Below are 27,305 nucleotides of genomic sequence, written 5' to 3'. Positions count from 1 at the left end.
AAATCCTGACAGCTTCCAGCGACTGGAAGCGACAGGCATTAGGACCCTGAAGCCTCCATCAACGACTGAAAACGGGAGGACAGAAGACATCCTGCAGCTTTTTCAACCTCGGTGGTGGGTAAGCCAAGCAGCGTTGGCTGCAAAGACAGGGCTGGGGGAAGTCGGAGGTAGAAGGGCAATCGATCGAAATCCCTGATAAGGGCCGCACTCGGGCTGGAAGGCGCAGCGTCGGCAGACACTGAGGGCGCGAGCGGGTAAACCAGAGCCCGGGAGGGAGCGAGCAAGAGCCGCCGAGCGGGTGAGCCAGAGGCCGGGAGCCGCTTCAAGCGGGAGGCGCTTAGCGGGCCAGCGATCGCACCGGTGATAAGGGCTGAGAACCGTTTCGGGCGGGCGGCGCACCAGCGATCGCACAGGAGATAAGAGCCGCAGTCGGGCTGAAAGTCAGCGACGAGAAGCGCGGGAAAACCGCCATTGAAGTGGGTGGGGAGAGCGAGAAGCGCGGGAAAGCCGCCATTTTTCGCGGGAAAACCGCTGGGGAAGAAGGCAGAAGTGGGAAAACCGCCATTTTGTGGGCGGAGGACGACGGCAAGAGCGGGAAGCCGCCATCTTGGATAACAGTAAAAAAAAAAAAATCTGAGAAATTGCAAATCTGATAAAGTACTACAATGCCTAAACACGGGAATATTAGCAACTTTGATAGTGACATCGAAGATTGGGCCATATATGTTGAACGAGTTAAAAATTATTGTAAGGCCAATAAAATTCGTGAGGCTGATAAAGCACTAACATTATTAAATTTAATGGGTGCGAAGACATACGGGCAATTGAAACACCTGTTATCACCAGATGAACCGGCGGATAAGACGTTCGATGAGATTGTTACTGTCCTGAAAGATCATCTAAACCCCACGCCGCTGATGCTAGCGGAACGATTTAAATTTTACGACAGAAGGCAGCTACAGCATGAAAGCAATGCTGATTATTTGCTGGAATTGCGTAAATTAGCGAAATATTGCCAGTTTGGAACGAGACTGACAGAGGCACTTCGAGACAAATTTGTGTGTGGTTTATTTAAACAGGATACACAAAAGCGACTGCTCGAGGAGAATGAGCTGACGCTTGAGAAGGCGGTCACTATGGCAGCAGCACACGAAGCCGCAGCGAGAGGCACGGCAGTAATGCAGCTACGGTCACCGGAGCTCAGTGCACACAAATTGGGTGTGAGTTCTGGCAAATGTTATCGTTGTGGAAAGACAACGCATGATCAGAACCAGTGTTGGTTTAAAAACCAAGAATGTAGAACTTGTGGTAGGCTTGGACATATAGCTAGAGTATGCAGGTCAGCGAAGAAGACCAGCAACAAGAAGTCACCGCAAGGAAAATACGCAAAGGTACACAAGGTGGCCGAACAGGAGTCCAATTCAGACGCTAGCAGTAATGAACTGGCTAGCTTAAGCTGTAATGAACTGGCTAGCTTAAGAGTACTCAACGCTGGTAAGGGTGCAGACCTCCAGACAATTTGGGTCACTCTTCAGATAGAAGGAGTCCAAGTAAAACTGGAATTGGACACTGGATCGGCATTGACGGTCATAAATAAGAAAGATTACGGAAAGTTATTCCAACATATTCCCCTACAGGATACGGGGATTAGATTGAAAACATACACGGGGCAAAGAGTGTACCCCATCGGGAAAATAGAGGTTGCAGTGGTCCACAAGGGCGAAGACAGTCAAATAATGGACTTATATGTGATATCTGAAGGAGGTCCTCCACTACTAGGACGGGAGTGGATTAGGAAAATGAATATGGACTGGCATTTCCTACAAACAATAACGAGTGAGAACTCGGTGAAGATAGTCGGCCCAGATTCTGGAACGGATGATGGTAAGCCCAACTCAGGTGCAAAAGACAAAGTTTCAGCACAGAATTCCACTGAGCAACAACAACATAGTTTAACTGTGGATTCTGAGTCTGGCAAGTCTACTGATGTGCCCATTTCTGAGGGACACCGGGCTCGAACTCAACTCCATTTCAAACTACAACAGCAATTAGAACAAATGCTTCGCTGTTTTGAGCAAGAGTTGAATGCAACGAAAGAGTTCTTTGATATAGAGTTGGAGAATCTGGAAAGACAACAGAAGCAGCTGATGGAGAAAATGGAGCAGGAGCACACAAAACGTCTGGTGTCAGAGGAGTTAACGGTCAGCATATGCTGAAGGACAGGACTCTGAAATGGGAAAAACTTGAACATGAACTTCAATATTCAAACGAAAGGGGTTCGGAGCTCTCAAAGGTTATTGGAAGAGCTGAGGTGGCAACACAGACTGAGATGACTGCAACAGAGCAGCCCTTGGATGCCAAAAGTACGCTGACTCACGTCAACGTAGAACAACAGACCGCTGAAACAGCTGCTCCGGTAGAGGGATTGCATAGTCCGATCAATCAATCTCCAAAGGAAGTTGAAGTATTAAAATCACAAATGAGGTCACTAGTAAACGACTTGCTGAAAGCCCAGAAAAAGCTGGATGCAGAGGTACACATGAAGAAGTCTCTTCAGGAAAGATGTCTGGATTTGGAACAAGAGCTGGCTAATGTCCAGCTGGGTATGGAGGAAATAGACGACCCTCTCACTGGTCTAGCTCAGGACGACACCGAATATTACGATGTCCTGTCCTGCCCAGCTTGTAACTTCGACTCCCAAAGTGCAGAAATCATGGAGGAGCACCAAAAGTCTACGGAACATCGGGAGAAGCTGGCTCTACGACGGAAACAGGAGGAAGAGAAGGAGGAACTGCGCATGCAGCTGGCAGCTGTGGCAGCTGACAATGGAGCCCAGAGAGTCTCCAAGAAGCAGAAAAGGAAAAGTAAAAACAGAAGATGACCCATCTGAACCATTATCACCTCTACCAGATCACACACGTGGTCCCTCCGAACGGAGCCAATTCAGTTCGGAAGTTCAAACTGTTAAATCCATGGAAGGACTATTGAATGAGTCACTCCAGCAACGTGAACCGACTACACCACAGAGATTGAATCTGTGAACTGTTTTCCGCAGAGACTGAATCTGTGATCTGTTTTGACATGAAGTTATCTATGTATCTATGTTATTCTGTTATGTAAACCTGAAGTTATATATGTATATATGTTATTACGTTATGTTAAATGGGGAGATGACTGTAAAGCTAGGAAGGGAGGAATGTTGTGTATGTAATATGTGTGCTACTTTGAACCTATGGACAGGACTGCACTACTTGTTGGGCGTAGTGATACGCAGTACCACTCCTGGCCATAGGGGTATAAATAGTACTGTGGGTACTGATCCCCCTCAGTTCCCGCCTGTGGGCATGAAGTAAAGACCTATGTATAGTCCCTACCTCCAACCAGTAAAGACCTGTTTGAGTTATACGTTTAAGTCTTTGTGTTAATTGTTCAATACAATACACATACTTAACAGTAAACAGGACTTTAAACTAATGAAGGGGGGCTGGGAGGATTCAGGAAAGAGTAAATTTAAAAGTAGTGAGAGAAATGTCAATGCTCTAGATCAGAATAGAGTTTTGGGTAAAAATAAGCAGAGTGGGTCAGGAAGGGACAGAGAGAGTAACAAAGGTAATAAGGCATCAGTGACACCAGGGAAAAATAGAAATAAGTCAAAGCTAAAGGCACTATATCTGAATGCGCGAAGCATTCACAACAAAATAGATGAATTAATAGTGCAGATAGAAATGAACAGGTTTGATCTAATAGCCATAACGGAGATGTGGTTGCAAAGTGGCCAAGGTTGGGAACTAAATATTCCAGGATACTTAACTTTTAGAAGAGATAGGAAAAATGGAAAAGGAGGAGGGGTAGCGTTGATAATACAGGATGGGATACAGTCTAATACAGTCAAGCAGAGTCAGCATGGTTTTATGAAAGGGAAATCATGTTTGACAAATTTGCTGGAGTTCTTTGAGGATGTAACTGTAGTGTATGTACCCGTCTACCTTTAAGAGAACTATTGTATGTAACCGTCCACCTTTAAGAGAACTACTTTAGGTGTTGCACTACTTTGTTGGCTTCTGTATACTGTAATACCGACGGTGACCACACCGGTATATAAGTGCTGTGTCAGGATTTATTGGGCAGATTCGCCCTGACCTTCGAATAGTAAAGTCCTGTTTTAAGTTACTCTGGTAGTCTGTGTATTAATTAACTAAACAACCCACAGACTTTACAGTGGCGACGAGTCCGATCGTACCCTGCGGCAACAATACTTCCGAAGCAGTTAACGAGCGTCGAGAAGAGGCAACCGCCCTCATCATTCTGCTGGGAGAAAACTCGAGTCTGCAGAACTGGAAAGGAGGAAGAATTCAGAGACAAAGACTTCCATCAGCAACAGGCACTGACTGTCCCTTCTGCCACGGTGAGGAGTGAGCCGATCAGCACGAGAAGCAAGCCGGCCATGGTGACTGTGAGTAAGGGAAAAGTAAAAAGAATAACCGGAGGATAAGGGTGGTGCACTCGACCACGGTCGAGGGGGAAAGGAGCCGGACAGAAGTCGGGCCCAGAGGCGCTGAGACTGGGGCAGCGTGGAGCAAGGAAGCCGCGGTACAGACAGGCTGGGGACGCAACGGCTTCGTGAGACAGCTAGACCGCGACCGGCGAAAAAGGCCGGGCAGCGACCGAAGCCACGAAGCGCTGCGACCGGGAGCGTAGGCGCGGGAAGATATAAAAACTCAGCCGCAGCCGGGGAGGGAAGCACCGGACTGCGAGAGGGCTGGGAGGCGCGATTGGGAGCCGAGCGAGCGGGAGAGGCAGAGCCGACCAAGGGAGACTGAGCGAGAGCCAGTCCAGCGGCTGAAACTGTTCGCCGTCAATGGGGTGTACCCAGCGCCGGTAGAGCCGAGCGAGCGGGAGAGAGACAGAGCCCGAGCAAGGGGAACTGAGCGAGAGCCAGCCCAGCGGCTGAAACTGTTCGCCGTCAACGGGGTGTACCCAGCGCCGGTTGCCCTGCCGAGAAAAGGGAAAGCACTGAAGCCGACGCGCAGGCTGTGAACCTGAAAGCCAGCAGCCGTCGCCCGTGGGGAAAGTGTACCCCTCCCGCCAGGGGAAGAAACGCGGGAAGCCGCCATTAGGCGGAGAAGAAGACAGAAGCGGGGAACCGCCATTGAAGTGGGTGGGGAGAGAAGATAAGCGCGGGAAACCGCCATTTTCGCGGGAACTGCCACCTTGAAGAAAAAAAAAAAAGAAAATTTAAAGAAATAATCCGTGGTGTTATCAGGAAGAGAGGAAGATGCCTAAGCGTGGTAACATCAACGATTTTAATTCCGAGGTAGAAGACTGGGCCACGTATGTGGAACGCATTGAGATCTATGGTGAGGCCAATAAAATAGAAGAAGATGACAAACTATAACCTTGCTAAACTCGATGGGCGCGAAGACATACGGGCTCTTGAAGCATCTACTAGCACCAGCTAAACCGGCGGATGAGACTTTCGATGATATTGTTGCTGTCCTGAAGGATCATTTTAACCCCGCACCACTGATGTTAGTGGAACGATCCAAATTTTACGCGAGAACGCAACGGAAAGAGGAAAGCAACGCGGAGTACCTGATTGAACTGCGTAGGCTAGCGAAACACTGTCAGTTTAGGGAAAACCTGGCAGAGGCACTCGGAGACAAATTCGTGTGCGGAATGTCGAAGGAAGAAACACAAAAACGACTGCTCGAAGAGAACGATCTTACACTTGATAAGGCTGTCCTTATTGCTGCATCGAACGAAGCCGCAGCGAAAGGAACGGCGGAAATGCAGCTAAAGGCAGCGGCACTCAGTGTGCAGCAAATTACTTCGGGTACAACGAAATGCTATCGTTGTGGGAAGACAACACACGACCAGAACCAATGCTGGTTTAAAAACCAGGAATGTAGGAAATGTGGCAAGCTCGGTCACATAGCTAAGGTATGCCGGTCAGGAAAGAAGACCAACAATAATGAGTCACCACAAAAGAGGTACAGAAAGGTACATGAGGTGACTAGGAAGAGTCCGGAAGAACAGAATTCGGACTCACACTCCAACTGCAAGGAACTGGATAGTCTGAGAATTCACAATGTGAGTAATGAAGCTGACCGACAAGCTATCTGGATCACACTACAGATTGCAAAAGTCCAAGTGAAAATGGAAGTGGACACCGGATCGGCGTTGACGGTCATGAATAAGCATGATTATAAAAAGTTATTCAAGCATATTCCCCTACGGGATACGGAACTAGTATTGCAGACATACACGGGGCACAAAGTATACCCCATCGGAAAGATAGAAGTCAAGGTGAGATACAAGGACAAAGATCACCAAAGGATGGACCTGTATGTGTTGCCTGAGGGAGGTCCACCACTTCTGGGACGGGAGTGGATCAGGAAAATAAAGATAGACTGGCATTCACTAAACACCATGACGGTAGATTCCGGAAAGGAAGATGTCAAACCTGAACGGTTGTCCAGAATATTGGACGAAGCTAAAGAGGTATTCCAGCAAGGACTGGGAACACTGTGAGGAATTAAAGCAAAGGTTAAGATTGCAGAACATGCAAGCCCAAAATTTTTCAAAGCCAGATCGGTACCTTACACGATACGACCTGCTGTGGAGGCAGAACTGGAAGAACTTGAACGATCAGGGGTACTGTCAAAAGTGGACTGGAGTGAGTGGGCCACGCCCATTGTTCCCGTCATGAAGTCTTCACCAAGTAACAAGCCAGGGGGACCGGGGAAGGTCCGCATCTGCGGAGACTTCAAGATCACAGTGAATCCGGTGCTTCACACAGTACAATACCCGCTTCCGCGGATTGAAGATATCTTTGCTTCGTTGGCTGGAGGGAAACACTTCACCAAGATAGACCTGGCACAGGCATACTTACAAATGGAAGTCGAGGAAGAGTCGCGTCAGTACCTCACCATCAACACACACAGAGGCTTGTATCGTTATAATAGACTGGTTTTTGGGGTAGCTTCGGCTCCAGCAATTTGGCAGAGGGCCATGGAGCAGGTATTACAAGGAATTCCAAGCACGCAGTGTTACTTAGACGATATCCTGATTACGGGAGAAGACGAGGAAGAACACCTCACAAATTTGAAACTGGTGCTCACTAGGTTGAAGGAATATGGCCTTTGAGTTAATCGCAAGAAATGTGAGTTCTTCCAAAAACGGATCTCGTACTGCGGTCATGTCATTGACCGAGAGGGGCTGCACAAGTCACCTGACAAGATAGAAGCTGTCGTGAAGGCCCCCGCTCCGGAAAACGTATCACAGTTAAGATCATTCTTGGGGTTGATTAATTATTATCACAAGTTTCTGCCGAATCTATCCACGGTGCTGCATCCGCTGAATGCTCTGTTGCGGAAAGAAGTACCATGGAAGTGGAGTGAGGAATGTAAAAAGGCCTTTCGCAGAAGCAAGGCGTTGATTACCTCTGAAGAAGTGTTGGCTCATTTCAACCCAACGTTACCTCTTCGTCTAGCTTGTGATGCTTCCCCCTATGGAATTGGAGCAGTACTTTCACACAAGTTACCAAATGGCTCGGAAAGGCCAGTGGCATTCGCGTCCCGATCATTGACCTCCGCGGAGCGAAATTATGCTCAAATAGATAGGGAGGCCCTCAGCCTTGTGTGGGGCGTAAAGAAATTCAATCATTACCTGCAGGGCAAGAAGTTCACATTACTGACAAGACCACCAGCCGTTGGTGTCCATATTCAACTCTAACAAGGCCGTTTCCACCATGACAGCGCAAAGGTTACAGAGGTGGTCCGTGTTACTTGGGGCACACCAATATGACATCGAATACAAAAGGTCCAAACAGCATGGAAATGCTGATGGGTTATCGCGCTTGCCATTGCCGATAGTAGAAGAAGCGACTACAGTGGACCCGGTAGAGATGTTCCACTCATCCATAGTGGAATGTCTACCAGTAACAAATTCGATGATCGAAAACGAAACAAGAAATGACCCGACTCTCTCACGAGTCTATGATTTAACAGTGGAGGGATGGCCAGCACAGGGCGAACCAACGCTGCCAGCATTTTCGCAGAGAAAAGAACAGCTGTCAGTGTGTCGAGGAACCCTGATGTGTGGATCTAGAGTGGTGATTCCACCCAAACTTCAACAGAAGGTGTTAAAGGAGCTGCACGAGGGACATCTGGGTGGAGTGAAAATGAAGAACCTAGCAAGAGCGTTCGTGTGGTGGCCAGGCATTGATGGGGACATCGAAGAAATCACTAAGAGCTGTCTAGGATGCCAGAAGGTCCAAAACGCGCCACCACAGGCTCCTCTGCATCCATGGGAGTGGCCCTCATCTCCTTGGCAAAGGGTACACATCGACTTTGCTGGTCCATTTATGGACTCAATGTTTCTAATAGCGGTGGATGCACACTCCAAGCGGCCGGAGGTAATAAAGATGTCCACCACCACCACGGAAAAAACCATCACAGTGTTAAGGACCATGTTTGCTAGGAATGGGCTGCCGGAACAGATCTGTTATGATACTGGACCGCAATTTGTGTCCGAAGAATTCAAAAATTCTTAAAGAGCAATGGGGTTAAGCACTACACGTCAGCCCCATACCATCCCGCCTCCAATGGATTGGCTGAAAGGTTTGTCCAGACCTTCAAGAAGGCCATAAAGGCCATGGGTAATGAAGCCATTAACTTACAACATAAGGTGGATAGCTTCTTGTTGGCGTACAGGAATGCAACACATGCGGTCACAAATCAAACTCCCGCCATGATGTTTTTTAATAGACGACTAAGATGCCGGCTGGATTTGCTTAAGCCAAACGTCAGAAGGGACGTAGAGAACCGGCAATTCCAGGGCATGAATGAAAGGCCAACTAGATCTTTTCAGATAGGTCAACAAGTTTTGGCCCGGGACTACCGTACCGAGAAATGGCAGCCTGGAACTATTGGAAAAAGGCTAGGGCCGTTGATGTATACGGTGGACATTGGGGACAGTATAATAAGGCGCCATGTTGACCAGATCATAGGGTCAGCCACAAATGGCCAACCTACTCCACCACCTTACACGGTTAATGTTGAGACAGAGATACCCAGAACACCTACCTCCGATCTGGTAATACTGGAATCAGATGAACCTGACACTGTCCTTCAAGCCGAATCTACCTTGCCAGAAGCACCTACTACCCCGCCGGGAGTTACGACACCACCGAGGCGTTATCCGGACAGAGTCCGGAAACCTCCAGAGAGACTGAATCTGTGAACTGTCTTGCATAAAGTTGTATATATGTTATAATGTATGTTTAATGGGGAATCAGTATGTTGTAAGCTAAAAAGGGAGGATTGTAGTGCATGTACCCGTCTACCTTTAAGAGAACTATTGTATGTAACCGTCCACCTTTAAGAGAACTACTTTAGGTGTTGCACTACTTTGTTGGCTTCTGTATACTGTAATACCGACGGTGACCACACCGGTATATAAGTGCTGTGTCAGGATTTATTGGGCAGATTCGCCCTGACCTTCGAATAGTAAAGTCCTGTTTTAAGTTACTCTGGTAGTCTGTGTATTAATTAACTAAACAACCCACAGACTTTACAGTAACGAGCAGGGTGGATGAAGAGGAACCAGTAGATGTCGTGTATTTGGATTTCCAGAAGGCATTCGATAAGGTGCTACATAAAAGGTTACTGCACAAGATAAGAGCTCATGGGGTTGGGGGTAATATATTAGCATGGATAGAGGATTGGCTAACTGACAGAAAACAGAGAGTCGGGATAAATGGGTAATTTTCCGGTTGGCAAATGGTAACTAGTGGGCTACCACAGGGAACAGTGCTGGGGCCTCAACTATTTACAATCTATATTCATGACTTGGATGAAGGGACCGAGTGTAATGTAGCCAAATTTGCTGATGATGCAAAGATAGGTGGGAAAGCAAGTTGTGAAGAGGATGCAAAGAATCTGCAAAGGGGTATAGACAGGCTAAATGAGTGGGCAAACATTTGGCAGATGGAGTATAATGTGGGGAAGTGTGAGGTTATCCACTTTGGTAAGAAAAATAAAAAAGCAAATTATTATTTAAATGGAGAGAGATTACAAAATGCTGCAGTACAGAGGGACCTGGGAGTCCTTGTGCATGAAACACAAAAAGTTAGCATGTAGGTACAGCAAGTAATCAGGAAGGCAAATGGAATGTTGGCCTTTATTGCAAGGGGGTTGGAGTATAAAAGCAGGGATGTCCTGCTACAACTCTACAGGGTATTGGTGAGATCACACCTGCAGTATTGCGTACAGTTTTGGTCTCCTTATTTAAGGAGGGATATACTTGCTTTGGAGGCAGTTCAAAGAAAGTTCATGAGGTTGATTTCTGAGATGAAGGGGTTGACTTATGAAGAAAGGTTGAGCAGTTTGGGCTTATACTCATTGGAGTTTAGAAGAATGAGAGGTGATCTTATTGAAACATATAAGATACTGAGGGGGTTTGACAAGGTAGATGCAGAGAAGCTGTTTCCCCTTATGGGGGAATCTAGAACTAGGGGGCATAGTTTCAGAATAAGAGGTTGCCCATTTAAAACTGAGATGAGGAGGAATTTCTTCTTGCAGAGGGTTGTAAATCTGTGGAATTCTCTTCCCCAGAGAGCTGTGAAGGCTGGGTCATTGAATATATTTAAGGTGGAGATAGACAGTGACATAAGAAAACTACTAGGCCCTTGGTCTGAGTATTAAACAAGGCTTTAAACAACTGTTTTTCAACATGGAGATCTTGTTGTGTCCTTCACTAGTTCCTGTTAAAGAATGTCCTGAGCAAGCTGGGCCCATGCCCAAGTATTTATACTCTCCCTGGACAGCGCCACCAGCAGCCCGCCCAGTATTATTTCATAAGTCATTTGCACATGAATGACAAGATTCATGTCAGACAGATTTTTGAACAATAAAGGAGTGAAGAGTTATGGGGAGCGGGCAGGGAAATAGAGCTGAGCCCAAGATCAGATCGGCCATGATCTCATTAAATGGCGGAGCAGGCTTGAGGGGCCATATGGCCTACTCCTGCTCCTATTTCTTATGTTCTTATGGGATAAAGACAGTAGAGACAAAGGACCTTAGCTCCGAAAATCAAGAAGTACAATCAGTTTGGGTGGAGCTAAGAAACCACAAGGGGCAGAAAACATTGGTGGGACTTTTTTATAGGCCCCCAAACAGTAGTTGTAATGTAGGGCAGAGTATAAATCAGGAAACTAGAGGCGCATGTAACAAGGGTAATACAGTGATCATGGGGGACTTTAATCTACATATAGACTGGGCAAACCAATTGCAGTTATAGTGTGGAGGATGAATTCATGGACTGTATGCAAGATAGTTTTCTAGATCAGTATGTTGAAGAACCAATTAGGGAAAGGGTTATTTTAGATCTAGTATTGTGCAATGAGAAAGGGTTAATTAATAACCTTGTAGTAAAGGGGCCTTTAGGGAAGAGTGACCATAATATTGTAGAATATTTTATTGAGTTTGAAAGTGATTTCGTTAAATCCAAAACTAGGGTCTTAAATCTAAACAATGCAAACTACGTAGGTATGAGGGGCGAGTTGGCTATGGAAGATTGAGAAACTGCATTAAAAGGTATGATGGTAGACAAGCAATGGCTAGCATTAAAAAAATTAATACATAATGTACAACAAATTCCCTTAAGGCACAAAAAACCCACATGAAAAGTAGTTCAACTGTGGCTAACAAGAGAAGTTAAAGATAGTATTAGATCAAAGGAAGAGGCTTATAATGTTGCCAAAAAGAGTAGTAAGCCTGAGGATTGGGAGGATTTTAGAATTCAGCAAAGGAGGACCAAGAAATTGATAAAGAAAGGGAAAATAGAATATGAGAGTAAACTAGCGAGAGACATAAAAACAGACTGTAAAAGCTTCTATAGGTATGTAAAAAGGAAAAGATTAGCGAAAGTAAATGTGGGTCCCTTACAGGCTGAGACAGGAGAAATTATAATGGGGAATAAGGAAATGGCAGAGAAATTAAACAAATACTTTGTGTCTGTCTTCACGGATGAAGACGCAAAAAAATCCCAGAAATAGTGGAGAACCAAGGCTCTAGCAAGAATGAGGAACGGAAAGAAATTAGTATTAGTAAAAAAAAAGTACTGGAGAAATGAATGGGACTGAAAGCCAATAAATCCCCTGGACCTGATGGCCTACATACTAGGGTTTTGAAAGAGGTGGCTATAGAGATAGTGGATGCATTGGTTGCCATTTTCCAAAATTCCATAGATTCTAGAATGGTTCCCGTGGATTGGAAGGTAGCAAATGCAACCCTATTATTTAAGAAAGGAGGGAGAGAGAAAACGGGGAACAACAGACCAGTTATCCTGACATCAGTAGTAGGGAAAATGCTAGAATCTATTATTATGGACGTGGTAACGGGGCACTTAGCAAATAATAATAGGATTGGGCAGAGTCAACACGGATTTATGAAAGGGAAATCGTGTTTGACAAATCTGTTAGAGTTGTTTGAGGTTGTAACTAGCAGAATAGACAAGGGGGAACCAGTGGATGTGGTGTATTTGGATTTTCAGAAGGCATTCGCTAAGGTGCCACACAAGAAGTTATTAAACAAAATTAGGGCTCATGGGATTGGGGGTAATATACTAGCATGGATTGAGGATTGGTTAACAGACAGAAAACAGAGAGTAGGAATAAAAGAGTCATTTTCGGGTTGGCAGGCTGTAACTTGTGGGGTACCGCAAGGATCAGTGCTTGGGCCTCAGCTATTCACAATCTACATCAATGATTCGGATGAGACGACCAAATGTAATATATCCAAGTTTGCTGCTGATACAAAGCTGGGTGGGAATGTAAGTTGTGAGGAGGATGCAAGGAGGCTTCAAGGGGATTTAGACAGGCTAAGTGAGTGGGCAAGAACATGGCAAATGGAATACAATGTGGAGAAATGTGAAGTTATCTACTTTGGTAGGAAAAATAGAAAAGCAGAGTATTGGGAAATGTTGGTGTTCAGAGGGACCTGGGTGTCCTTGTACACGAATCACTGAAAGTTAACATGCAGGTACAGCAAGCAATTAGGATAGCAAATGGTATATTTGGCCTTTATTACAAGAGGATTTGAGTATAAGAGTAAAGACATCTTACTGCAATTATATAGGGTCCTGGTGAGACCACACCTGGAGTATTGTGTACAGTTTTGGTCTCCTTACCTAAGGAAGGATATACTTGCCATGGAGGGAGTGCAACGAAGGTTCACCAGACTGGTTCCTGGGATGGGGGGATTGTCCTATGAGGGCAGATTGAGTAGACTAGGCCTATATTCTCTAGAGTTTAGAAGAAATAAAGGTGATCTCATTGAAACATACAGAATTCTTACAGGGCTTGACAGGGTACATGCAGGGAGGATGTTTCCCCTGGCTGGGGAGTCTAGAACCAGGGGACAGTCTCAGAATAAGGGGTCGACCATTTAGGACTGAGATGAGGAGAAACTTTTTCACTCAGAGAATGGTGAATCTTTGGAATTCTCCACCCCAGAGGGCTATGAAGGCTCAGTCATTGAGTATATTCAAGACAGAGATCGAAAGATTTTTGAATATTAAGGGAATCAAGGAATATGGGGACAGTGCAGGAAAGTGGAGATGAGGTAGAAGATCAGCCATGATCTTATTGAATGGCGGAGCAAGCTCGAAGTGCCAAATGGCCTACTCCTGCTCTATTTCTTATGTTCTTATGTAGCACTCATGCCTCCGAGTCAGGAGGTTGTGGATTTAAGCTCCACTACAGAGACTTGAGCACATAATCCAGGTTGCCACTTCATTGCATTATTAGAGGAGTTCTGCACTGTTAAAGGTGCCGCCTTTTAGACGAGATGTTAAACCAAGTCCCTGACTGCCCTCTCAGGTGCATGTAAAAGATCCTGTGGTAATATTTGAAGAGGAGCAGAGGAGTTTGACCTGGTGTCCTGGCCAACGTTTGTCTCTCAGCCAGCACCGCTCCAACATATTATCTGGTCATTTCTTTCATTGCTGCTTGTGGTATCTAGCTATGTGCAAATTGACTGCTGTAATGTGTTTCTCCTTATTAAAACAGCAACTACACTTTAAAAATTACCTTTTGGAGGTTATTTAGCCTATTAAGTTTCTCGCTGTGATTGAAATATCTTTTGTTTATTTCCCCCTTTTATTGTTTTTCAATCTACTAAGTGGTTCTCTTATATTTCAGTTTGTAGTTGTGACGAATGGCTCGACACTTGAAATGCTAACCTGTCTTTTCTCTCACCAGTTCCCGAAAGAGTTGCTGTTTAATTCCACTGAAATGTATAGTGCTTGCATATTGTGTAACTGAACACTAAAGGGCCCCCCAGGTGGAGTTAAGAATATTGTAGAAATTACACTCCAGGGTCTCCTCTCATATTGATTGTTATATCTAAAGAGTAAATGTTCCAAAGGCTCTGAAATAAAAGCAGTCGTTGAATTATCACACCAACTTGAGTGTTTATTCGGACATAACATCCAGCATTTCCTGTCTTTAGTTGAGATTTCTAACATTTACAGATTTTTTTCTTTTTATACTTACATACATAAAACTCCTGTTTCTTAGTGTGTGTTACTTCCTGTAAATGTGAGATTCAACTGAGATTTTATTGATAAGTAATAAAAATTCCATAAGCTATACATAAAATAAATGCTTGCAATAACAAACACATAAATGATACCTCCTTGCAAAATGGTATTTAGGATTCTGATTGGATCTTAACAGCTGCTGTGTCAAATGAATCTAACGAGAAAGAGGAAGCTCTTTTACATTTTAACAGACAGTTCCTGTTTATTTAAAATTCTTCCTTTTTTAAATATCTTTGGCAAGTTGTAAAAAAAATTGAAATAAATATATTATTTAGTTAAGCAGTTCTCTAAAGCATAGGATGTCCGATAGATGTTTAATCCTGAATAAGAGGATATTTTTCTGGAATATTCTCCATCGCTTTGCTGCCTTCTTTTCAGTTTGACGACCAGTTTTCAAATAAAAGAATCCATTTGAAAAGTAAGTGTTTCGTAATCATTTCTAAATTTATTTAACTATTTCAGATACTGAAGCAACATCCTTTACAAAAGGATTTCTCAGCATTTAGAGTCATATTGAAAGGCATCAGCTGCTTGTAATTTCTGCTTTACAGATCGAAGCAACTTGGCATGTTGTTTATCCTGAAAATATTTAATGAAAAAGGTCAATCTTGTATGATATCATACAAGGCTGTATTAGCACTATGGTCTTCATTGGTACAGAATTGTTTGGGTGGTGGGGGAAGAATTTGTACTGTAACAACAAAATCATCAAATGTCTGATTACTTGTAAAATTATTCTTGTATGTAGGGACTGCGGTATTGAGCAACAGAGATGTGCAACATTGGCATCTACATAGCGCAATACAGTGCTAGAGAATCATAGAATCTTACAGCACAGAAGGAGGCCATTCGGCCCATCGTGCCTGTGCCGGCTCTTTGAAAGACCTGTCCAATTTAGTCCCACACCCCAAATTTTTTCAGATAACCCTGCAAATTATCTCCAATTGTCTTTTGAAAGTTCGTATGGAGTCTAATTCCACCACCCTTTCAGGTGGTGTGTTCCAGATAATAATGCGCTGTGTGAAAATTGTCTCTTCATTTCCCCTCTAGTTCTTTTGCCAATTATTTTAAATTTGTGATCTCTGGTTACTGACCCACTTGCCACAGGAAACTGTTTCTTCCTACTTGCTCTATCAAAACCCCTCAAAATTTTGAATACCTCTATTAGGCCTCCCCTTAATCTTCTCTGTTGTAAGGAGAACAATCCCAGCTTCTCCAATCTCGCCACATAACTGAAGTCCCTCATCCTTGGTATCATCCTAGTAAACCTCCTCTCTAACCTCTCCAAGGCCTTGACATCCTCCATAAAGTGTGGTGCCTGGAATTGGACACAATACTCCAGCTGAGGCCTAACCAGAGTTTTGTAAAGGTTTAGCATGCCTTTCTGGTTTTTGTATTCAATGTCCCTATTTACAAAGCCAAGTATCCCATACGCTTTCTTAACTGCCTTATAAACCTGCCCTGCCATCTCAATGATTTGTGTACATACACCCTCAGGTCTCTCTGTTCCTGCAACCCTTTAAAATTGTACCATTTAGTTCACATTGCTGCTCCTTATGTGTCTGCCCATTTCACTAGTCTCTCTATGTCTTCCTGAAGTCTGTTATGATCCTCCTCATTGTTTATTACATTTCCAAGTTTAGTGTCATCTGCAAACTTTGAAATGATGCCCTGTCTAGGTTATAATATATATCAAAAAGAGCAGTGGTCCTAATACCGACCCCTGGGGAACACTACTGTATACCTCCCACCCATCTAAAAAATAAATTCACCACTATTCGCTGCTTTCTGTCCCTTCGCCAATTTTATATCCATGCTGCCACTGTCCCTTTGATCCCATGGGCTTTAATTTTGCTAACAATTCTATTATGTGGTACTTTGTCAAATGCCTTTTAAAATCTGTATACATGACATCAACTGCACTACCCTCATCAACCCGCTCTGTTACTTCATCAAAGAACACGATCAAATTAGACAAACACAATTTGCCTTTAACAAATCCATGCTGACTTTCATTCATTAACCCATACTTTTCCAAATGCCAATTAGTTTTGTCCTGGATTATTGGGCTGGATTTTGCGGGGGGGGTGGGGAGGGGTGGGGGGGTGGTGGTTGGTCAGCGGGCGCAATCGGTGGCAGGTCAGGTGGGAAAGTGTGTTTTTTCCCCAGCGGTTCAGGACCCCGCTGTCAACCCACCGCCATGCACCTTTACATAGAAACATAGAAGATAGGACCAGGAGTAGGCCATTCGGCCCCTTGAGCCTGCTCCATCTTTCAATGAGATCATGGCTGATCATCCAAACTCAGTACCCTGTCCCTGCCTTCTCCCCATATCCCTTGATCCCTTTAGCCTTAAGAAATATATCTAACTCCTTCTTGAATATATTTAATGAATTGGCCTCAACTGCCTTGTGTGGTAGAGAATTCCACAGGTTCACCACTCTCTGGGTGAAGAAATTCCTCCTCATCTCTGTCCTAAATGGCTTACCCCTTATCTTCAGACTGTGACCCCTGGTTCTGGACTCCCCCGCCATCGGGAACATCCTTCCTGCATCTAGTCTGTCTAGTCCTGTTAGAATTTTATAAGTTTCAATGAGATCCCCTCTTACCAAATGTCGGGTCTGCGAGTGCTGAGCAGACCCGACACACAGTGGCGGGGGAGACAATTAAAATCATTAGTGGCTTGTTTACAGTCACTTATCAATGTTTTTTTCCCAGCTTTTTGAATTTGACAGGTTACCCACCGGTTTCCTGCTGTGCCTAGACCTCGTCCATGAAGCTGAGGTGAGAGGTTAGTGGCCACTGAATCAGCTGATGAGTTGACAGCTTCAAATGTCAAGTCAACACTCCCAGCTGATTGAGAAATGTTCCCTTAACCACTAGCTTCTCTAAACGGCATTTCCACTACAGATTCAGGATGCTGCAAGTCTTTACACAAGTCTCCATCCAGTCTGACCTCATTACCTCTCTCACCATTGACAGATCGCTTCTGTCATCTCTACTTCACCTGCTATCTATTCCATCAGCATGGGTGCCCTTGAAACTCTCTCACCTTGGTCCTCAGAATCACACCACAATCAGCCCCAACACCAGCATCACAAGGCACACCAGCAGCACCAACAGTAAGACCAACCTTCTCCGCAATCAACTCATGCAGCACAGGACAGAAGGCATCAGCACCCAACCACATTGCTGCCCGGGAGGCCAGGGATGGCCTCACCATGGCCAGATTTACTTCACTTGATGCTGTACACCCTGGCTGCCACATGATGTGCCAGGTTGGCACCACCCCACACCTACACCATAAAGCATCCCTACACTGCCCAAGTCATTCCTTTCACACTCATCACCATTGTGGAGGGTACCATTATGTCTCACTATTCACTGCAACTCACAAAGCCACTTCCAAAGGTGCACACAAATCTGTCCAAGAACGCAAAGTGTTGAAAATAAAGGTTTCAATATTTGACACCACATTAACAGAAACTTTACATGAACATTGCATAAAACACCCAAGTACCTACCCTTGTGTGTTGTTAGTTGGTATGATTACACGAGGATGAGGGTGCGTGTGAGGGCTGGCTAGTGAGATGGGGAAGTGATAATGTAGATAGAGAGGGATGGGTGGGGTGCAAGGTAAGTTGGTGTGAGTAAGGATGTGCAGAAGTAGGGTTGGGAAGGCAGAGTGATGGGGATGTGATGAGAGGCACAGCAGGATGAGTTTGAGTGTGAATTTGTACTAACGTTTCGTGAACTACTGAGATCTTTGAAACGTTTGCGGCACTGCAGCCTGGTCCTCCTGACCACATCCCTGCTTGTGTCCTCCTCTGCAATGTGCAACCAGGCTTTGTTGATCTCCTGGGGAGGTCTCTTCCGCCCACGGGAAGGGAAGAGGGCCTCCCTGTGTACTGTGACTCCCTCCATAAGCACATGGAGGGAGTCATGGGAGAGCCTGGGTGCAGCCGTGCACCTCTGTGCAGTGCTTGTCAGTGTTTGCAGCACCTTAGTGCTGTGGAAGACTGTGGTAAACCACTGTTTGTATTCCACTCTGTACATGCCTGGACATGCCTCGGCTGACTCCTCCCACAAGTCCTAGTATAAAGGTGACTGCTCCCCAGCCCCTTTGTATTCTGGACCGGTCGACCACTCGAGGCAGACCTTCATTCTTTTGTTAATAAAAGCCTTTAGTTACTCTCTTAACTCTCAGTCTTTTATGAATAATTGATAGCGCATCAATTTTATTAACTAAATTTTTATAATGGAGAAGATCCTCACACCAGCATGCCTGGACTTAGATCATCGGGAGGCGGACTCATCCACCAAGTTTACTCACTGGCTTAAGTGTTTCGAAAAATTCCTGACCGCCTCCGCAGCAATCAAATCGGACGAGGACAAACTGGATGTCCTGACCTCCAAAGTGAACCACCGAGTGTACTCGGTCATCCAAGACGCGACCACGTACGCGGACGCTATCAAGCTCCTCAAGGACCAGTACACGCGCCCAGTGAACGAAGTGTACGCCAGGCACCTTCTGGGGAGTCGTAAACAACAACCTGGGGAATTGACCGTGGAATACCTTCAGGCACTGTCTGTGCTTGGCCGGGCCTGTGGTTGTAAGGATGTAAAGGCCGCCGTGTACACAGAGGAACTTATCCGGGACGCTTTTGTAGCGGGCCACAGATCCAATTACACCCGACAGCGACTGTTGGAGCAAAGTGACCTCGACCTCAACAAGGCCTCTGAACTCGCACTATCAATGGATGCAGCCTACCGGGGCATGGATGCCTACTCCTCTGCACCGTGGACGCCGCGGGGAATGACAGCCTGGGACACGGTAGGACCGCCTCATAGCGCCGTGCCACCCCAGCCACACCCCAGCAACGGCCCAACTACCGCAGCAGTGTCCCAAGGCCAGACAGCAGTGCCCCAAGGCCAGAAATGCTACTTCTGTGGCCAGGCAAAACACCCCAGAGCGCGCTGCCCGGCGAAAAACGCGATCTGCTCGGGCTGCGGGAAGAAGGGACACTACGCTAACGTCTGCAGGGCCAAAGCCACCCCGATCCCCAGCAGCGCCGCGTGTGGGCCATGCGGGCCGCCATCTTGGGCCTCCCCGGCCATGTGCGAACCACTGGTACAGCAGCCATTTTGGACGCCTCCAGCCACATGGGGATCATGGACGCCGCCATCTTGGACGACAGCCGGAACGCAACAGGCCCCCAACACCGCCTCACCTGATACCCGCAGCGACACACCGACCCCTACGCTGGCATCCGTTACACTGGACCAAGCGAGACCGCACCAGCTGGCCAGCTCCACAATGGACATTAAGGTAAATGGCCACGATACAATCTGCCTTTTTGACTCTGGGAGCACGGAGAGCTTCATCCACCCCGACACGGTGCGGCGTTGCTCTCTCCCAGTCCTGCCTGCGCACCAGCGGATTTCTATGGCCTCCGAGTCCCAGTCGGCAGACATCGGCGGCTACTGCGTAGTGACACTCGTAGTAGACGGGACCGTGTACGATCATTTTAAACTTCTGGTCCTGCCTGACCTCTGCGCTGCCATCCTGCTGGGGTTAGATTTTCAGTGCCACCTTAAAAGTGTTACGATGGCGTACGGTGGACCCCTACCCCCACTCACAGTCCGCAGCCAGCAGCTCCCAAATTGCCCGCCGCGCACCAGGTGCAACCTCTCCACACTCAGAGTCACCCCCCCCCCCCACTGTTTGCTAACCTCACCCCCGACTGTAAGCCCATCGCCACAAAGAGCAGGCGATACAGTGCCGGGGACAGGGTTTTCATTAAAACCGAAGTGGAGCGGCTCCTGAAGGAAGGGATTATTGAGGGCAGCACCAGCCCTTGGCGAGCCCAGGTTGTGGTCGTTAAGACCGGCGAGAAGCAGCGCCTGGTCATCGACTACAGCCAGACAATAAATCGCTACACCCTGCTGGACGCCTACCCACTCCCCCGCATAGCTGATATGGTCAACCAGATCGCGCAGTACCGCGTCTTCTCGACCATTGACCTGAAATCAGCGTACCACCAGCTCTCTATCCGCCCTGAGGACCGCCAGTATACTGCCTTTGAGGCAAACAGCCGCCTCTATCACTTCCTTAGGGTTCCCTTTGGCGTCACCAACGGGGTCTCCGTCTTCCAAAGGGAGATGGACCGGATGGTAGATCAAAATGCGTTGCAGGCCACTTTCCCATATCTGGACAATGTGACCATCTGCGGCCGTGACTTGCAGGACCATGACGCAAACCTCGAAAAATTCCTCCGCACCGCCCAACTCCTGAACCTGACATATAACAAGGAGAAGTGCATATTCCGCACAAACCGCCTCGCCATCCTTGGCTGTGTTGTGGAACACGGAGTCATCGGCCCCGACCCCGACCGGATGCGTCCCCTTATGGAACTCCCACTGCCCCACTGCCTCAAGGCCCTGAAGAGGTGCCTAGGGTTTTTCTCCTATTATGCCCAGTGGGTCCCCTACTATGCGGACAAGGCCCATCCGCTGATCAAGTCCACCTCTTTTCCCTTGACGGCAGAGGCCCGCTTAGCCTTCCACCGTATCAAGGAAGACATTGCCAAAGCCACCATGCACGCAGTGGACGAATCCATCCCCTTCCAGGTGGAAAGCGACGCGTCCGACTTTGCCCTGGCCGCTACCCTCAATCAGGCGGGGAGACCCGTGGCCTTCTTTTCACGAACCCTCCAAGGCCCGGAGACCAGACACTCCGCTGTTGAGAAGGAGGCCCAGGCGATTGTGGAGGCTGTGCGTCATTGGAGGCACTACCTGGCCGGAAAACGATTTACCCTGCTCACTGACCAACGTTCAGTTGCTTTCATGTTTAACAACAAGCAGAGGGGCAAAATCAAAAATGACAAGATCTTGAGGTGGAGAATCGAACTTTCCACCTACAATTACGAGATCTTGTACCGGCCCGGGAAGCTCAATGAACCCCCGGATGCGCTATCGCGTGGCACCTGCGCCAGCGCGCAGATCGATAGACTGCGGGCCCTCCACAATGACCTCTGCCACCCGGGGGTCACCAGGTTCTTCCACTTCATCAAGGCCCGCAACCTGCCTTACTCTATTGAGGAGGTCAGGACCATGACCAGGAACTGCCAAGTCTGCGCTGAGTGCAAACCGCACTTTTATAGACCAGACAGGGCCCACCTGATAAAAGCCACTCGCCCCTTCGAGCGCCTGAGCGTTGATTTTAAAGGGCCTCTCCCCTCCTCCGACTGCAATGTGTACTTCCTCAATATTATTGATGAGTACTCCCGTTTCCCGTTCGCCATCCCCTGCCCGGACATGACCAGTGCCACGGTCATTAAATGTCTGAACGACCTCTTCACCCTGTTCGGTTTCCCCAGCTATATCCATAGCGACCGGGGCTCATCGTTTATGAGCGACGAACTCCGTCAGTACCTGCTAACTAGGGGTATTGCCACAAGCAGGACCACCAGTTACAACCCCCGGGGGAACGGACAGGTGGAAAGAGAAAATGCAACAGTTTGGAAGGCCGCCCTGCTAGCCTTAAAGTCTAGGGGTCTTCCAACCTCCCGCTGGCAGGACGTGCTCCCCGATGCGCTCCACTCTATTCGGTCACTGCTCTGCACTGCCACTAATGCCACCCCTCATGAGAAAATGTTTGTCTTCCCAAGGAAGTCCACATCGGGGACATCGCTACCGCCATGGCTGACGTCCCCAGGGCCGGTCCTACTGAGAAGGCACGTGAGGACCCATAAAACGGACCCCCTGGTCGAGAGGGTCGACCTCCTCCACGCCAACACCCAGTATGCTTACATTGCATACCCGGACGGGCGGGAGGGCACAGTCTCCATAAGAGACCTTGCACCCTCGGGGGCCGCAGTAACCCACTACTCACTACCACCCCCCCCCATGATCCGATACCCAGCCCCAGCAGACGGCAGGCCTGGGCCCAGCGACCCGCTCGACATCTACGAGGACGACACGCCTGTGCCACAGCCTACGCGGGACTCGATGCCGGAAGCTCCACTACCCCTGCCGTCGCCACGCCGATCACAGCGGCAGACAAGACCTCCGGAGAGACTCCAATACACTAACTTTTAATACACTTCACCCCGCCGGACTCAATTTTAAACAAGGGGTGAATGTGGTAAACCACTGTTTGTATTCCACTGTGTACATGCCTGGACATGCCTCGGCTGACTCCTCCCACAAGTCCTAGTATAAAGGTGACTGCTCCCCAGCCCCTTTGTATTCTGGACCGGTCGACCACTCGAGGCAGACCTTCATTCTTTTGTTAATAAAAGCCTTTAGTTACTCTCTTAACTCTCAGTCTTTTATGAGTAATTGATAGCGCATCAAAGACTGACAGCACAAATGTCAAAATAAAGTTGGCCATGGTTCCTTTAAGGAAACCGGTTGATGATGCGTCATTAAATGATATCACCAGACCTGCTTCCTCTAATTGGCCAGGAAACGCGCTGGGCGGGCTTAACAAGCCCAATCAGGGGAAATTCATTTCAGAGGCTGGGATGGAGACAGCAGCGGGTCGTGACCCGCCATCGACGTCGCCCGCGACAGACCCGCCAACATTCGTAAAATCCAGCCCATTGTCTCTAAAAGTTTCCCCACCACCAACGTTAGACTGACTGGCCTGTAGTTACCGTATTTATCCCTCTCCCTTTTTTAAACAGGCGTGTAACATTTGCAATCCTTCAATCCTCTGTCACCACCCTCATTTCCAAGGAGGATTGGAAGATTGTGGCCAGATACTTTGCAATTTCCACCCTTACTTCCCTCAGTAACCTAGGATGCATCCCATCTGGACCAGGTGACTTTTCTACTTTGAGGGCTGCCAACCTTTTAAGTACCTCCTCTTTATCTATTTTTATTCTATCCAATATCACGACTGCCTCCCCCTCTACTGCTACATTGGCAGCATCCTCTGCTCTAGTGAAGACAGATGCAAAGTATTCATTTAGTACAGTGGTGGGCAAAATACGGCCGGGGGTCATATCCAGCACGCCAATTGATTCTATCCGGCCCGCACAGTTGTTCTCAAACTGGACTCTGGTGACGGCACTGGTCGAGGGCGATGCATCTGTGCGTAGGAGCTAATGGGATGGAGCTGTGAGCTGGATCGGACTCGCCTCCTTGGTTTGCTGGCACCTGACCAAAGCCAGCTGTTTGTCCATTCGGTGTCCTGATGCTGTGGGCGGGCCTAGGTCCCTTGCTTAAGACAGCCGCCCGGCTCTTGGTTTTACTGTTTACGACCGGATCTCCTTCTCCCCGCTCACCAAGACCAGGAAACATTTCAAAGGACCTGAAGTTAGCCGTTATTTAGCATTAAATGTGTTTTGTTCAGCTTCAATATAGTGTTTTGGGTAAGTGTTGAAGGGAGCTCGGTGTGTTTGTGCGGAGTGATCGGGCACTCGGGGGCCTTTTGTCTGACTCCAGCCTTCGGTGCTTGTCCTTGTCTGCAGGACCATGTCAGAGGGGAGAGAACAAAAATTTCTCCTTCAAATCATTCCACAAAACTAATTTGTATTAAAAGTCCACTGTTCGCAACTGGTGATAGATTGTTGAGTATTTTACGATCAGTACCAGCAGGGTGCAGGCAGCTTCTTCCAATAGCTTTAGTGCAGAAACGTGACAAAAGCCGAACGAGTGCCTGAATATGATTCCCAGTTTAAGAGGTACCTTTATTGTCAATGTTGTAGTTTGAGTTTCTGTATTCCTGCTCATCAGTTGTTTGAAGCTGTTTGCCCATTGACTGACCACTGCTGCTTCTCCTTTTGTTTGATTTATTATGGAAGGGTAAGCAGTCAGAAGGAACATAATTCATTTTTTAATTTCCAGAACTACTGTGTATAGAGTTCACCAGCCAACATGTCTAAAATAGCTATTTTTAAATTAAGATCATCTGGTCGGTGATTAAAATCGTAGGGACAGCAAAGTGTATTCTCTTCACTTTGGAAATAACAGTATGCTTTTAGTCACTTCAAGATATGGCACTGTCTGATTTTGAGCTCTTGAGTACAAGTTAATGGTTTTAAAATAACACTAAAAGTAAAGCTTTAAAATTGTTTTTTTTTAAGCGTCAGGTTAAAAATAAGCATGGACAGACTAATTAAAAGGATGTTTTTAACAATAATCTGAAAAGAATTAGATTAGATTTGTTGTGAATAGGGTGCACATTTGTGTTTGTGTTCTCTGTCTATATTTATGTTCGTTAGCATATTAATAAGTGTTGTTATTTTTATTAAGTGTGGAAATGACATGAAGGGTTCTTCATACAATAACTGCCGTAACACATTTTACAGGTAGCTGTTGTTAACACAATTCATTTTATGTGTGCGGCCCTCAACAGCTCACCAAAACTTGTTAAGTGGCCCTCCAGCCCAAATAATTGCCCACCCCTGATTTAGTACCTCAGCCATGCCCTCCTTCTCCACAAGATTATCTTCTTTTTGGTCCCTAATCAGCTCACCTTCCTTTGACTATGCTTTTACTATTTATGTGTTTATAAAAACCTTTTGGGTTCTCTTTGATGTTAGCTGCTAATCTATTCTCATGGTCTCTCTTTGCCCCTCTTATTCCTATTTTTAGATCTCCTCTGTACTTTCTATATTCAGCTTGGTTCTCTACAGTATTGTGAACCTTACATTTGTCATAAGCCTCCTTTTACTGTCTTAGTTTAACCTCTAATATCTTTAATCATCTAGGGAGCTCGAGCTTTGGATGCCCTTCTTTTCCCCCTCATGGGAATGTGTCTACTCTGTACCCAAACCATCTCCTCTTTGAAGGCCTCCCATTGTTCAATTACTGTTTTGCCTACCAATTTTGGATTCCAATCCACCTGGGCCAGGTCCCTTTTTTTGTTCCTTGTCCTTTTCCATAACTATTCTAAGCCTGATGATATCATGATCACTGTTCCTCAAATGCTTTCCCACTGAAAAATGCTGTACTTGCCCCACTTCATTCCCCAGAACTAGGGCCAACACTGCTTCCTTCCTCGTTGGGCTGGAAACACACTGATCAAGAAAGTTCTCTTGTGCACATTTCAGGAATTCCTCCCCCTCTTTGCCCTTTACATTGTTACTATCCCAGTCTATATTAGGATAATTGAAGTCCCCCATTACCATTACTCTGTACTTATTGCATCTTTCTGTAATTTACCTGAAAATTTGCTCCTGTGTCTCCTTCCCACTATTTGGTGACCTATAGTACACACCCAGTAGCATAATAGCTCCTCTATTGTTCCTGAATTCTAACCAAATAGATTCTGTCTTTGACCCCTCAACTACATCATCCCTCTGCAATGCTATAATAGTTTCTTTGATCAATACTGCCACCCCATCTCCTTTTTTTCCTTCCCTGCCTTTCCTGAATACCTTGTAGCCAGGAATAATGGCCTGGAATTTATGGTCAGCGGCGGTGTTTGCCGTTGGCCCCGAAGAAAGCTGCCCGCGATGTCTGTGGCGGGACGTTTGGCTTTTTTGACGTGTTAAGTGATTTCAGTGCAGTATAATGGGGATTCCCTAGTATGATCTGCTGTGACATCAACAAGCTGTCTAAGAAGCCAATCACATTGCAGAATTCTCACAGACAGGAAATCAGGAAATGAGAACCTGCTTTTATCCCGACTTTTTAAAAACATTACAGAAAGCGAAACAAAGATTGGGACTCTCACATGGGGATACGGTACAACCTGAAATATCATGAACAAACTTTTTTTTTTAAGTTTTAAAAAAAGTTTCTTAAAAAATGGTCATTTTTATCATAATGGAGAAATTTGACATTCCACCAAATTAAAATTAGTTTTTCAGGGCCATAACCTTTGTTTTGCAGTCAATACGCTGTTAAAACCCCAGTTACACCAATCCAACAAGGCCTAACATTTAATAGGGTATTTAACAGCGATATTACCGCAGAAAAGCCCACATTTTTGTCAGTTTGCCTGATTTCACTGCTTACCGGCTATGGGGTTGTGGGTGGGGGAGGGTGGCCACAGCGCAGCCAATGTCGGAGCAGTGAATGACTGACCGCAACTTCAGGACTTCCATGTTTAGATGCGCGTGCGCTACATCCTGAAGTTGTGGTACGTTTCAAAGCGGTAATAACAACAAACGCAGTTCATTCGCCGCTATTACCTGTTGCAAATTCCAGCCCATTAAGTTCCCAATCCTCCCCTGGCAGGCGACAGCATGAAGCAGGTGGGCACATCTGACAAGGGCGCATGCTGGCCTCATTGCAAATGAGGTGCCCTCCTATTGACCCTGCATACTCTGGCCAGGGCAGTGCTGGAGAGGCACAGGTGGCCACAATACCGGTGTAACTGCTGGGATCGCAGCTCACGAATTATCGAATGTGCAAAATGGTAAGAGGAAAAGCAGAGTGTGTGAGTGTTTTTTGATCCTTGTGTGCCTTTCTGTTTACTGAATGGTGGTAGATGTTTGTTAAGGAAATCTAATCATGTGAAGTATATTTACCTGTGTTGTGTGAGTGTATGTAAGGCCTTTTCTACTAAAATTAGTGCATGTGGCTTTAATGCTGTCACCGTAGCCACAACTGTGGCTAGTCAGCAATTCCTACTGGACAACACTGGTTTACATATTCATTCAGATAAAGAAAGCACGATGTAGCATTATGGATATGTTGTTATGGTAGTTCAGATGGCACAGAATGGAGTGGGGATGCCTTCT

At 46.6% G+C, this 27,305-nt stretch overlaps 1 protein-coding gene across 2 annotated transcripts in view; it reads left to right on the top strand.

Annotated features, from left to right (window-relative positions):
- Window positions 1-27,305, top strand: part of tlr1 (toll-like receptor 1) — a 68,449-nt gene that overhangs the window by 33,377 nt on the left and 7,767 nt on the right. The window contains exon 1 of one of the 2 annotated variants that reach the window (XM_085968635.1): window positions 14,602-15,022. The exons of the other annotated variant lie outside the window; for it this stretch is intronic. The gene's annotated coding sequence lies outside the window, so the exon portion shown is untranslated. Of the gene's footprint in view, window positions 1-14,601; window positions 15,023-27,305 lie in introns of those variants that run through there. 2 annotated transcript variants of the gene reach the window in all.

Source organism: Somniosus microcephalus, chromosome 2 (genome assembly GCF_052327205.1).
Source record: "Somniosus microcephalus isolate GS21.2 chromosome 2, FLI_Smic_1.0, whole genome shotgun sequence".
Lineage (NCBI taxonomy): Eukaryota > Metazoa > Chordata > Chondrichthyes > Squaliformes > Somniosidae > Somniosus > Somniosus microcephalus.
Note: the sequence above shows the minus strand (reverse complement) of the source record. Positions and strands in the feature narration are given on the sequence as shown.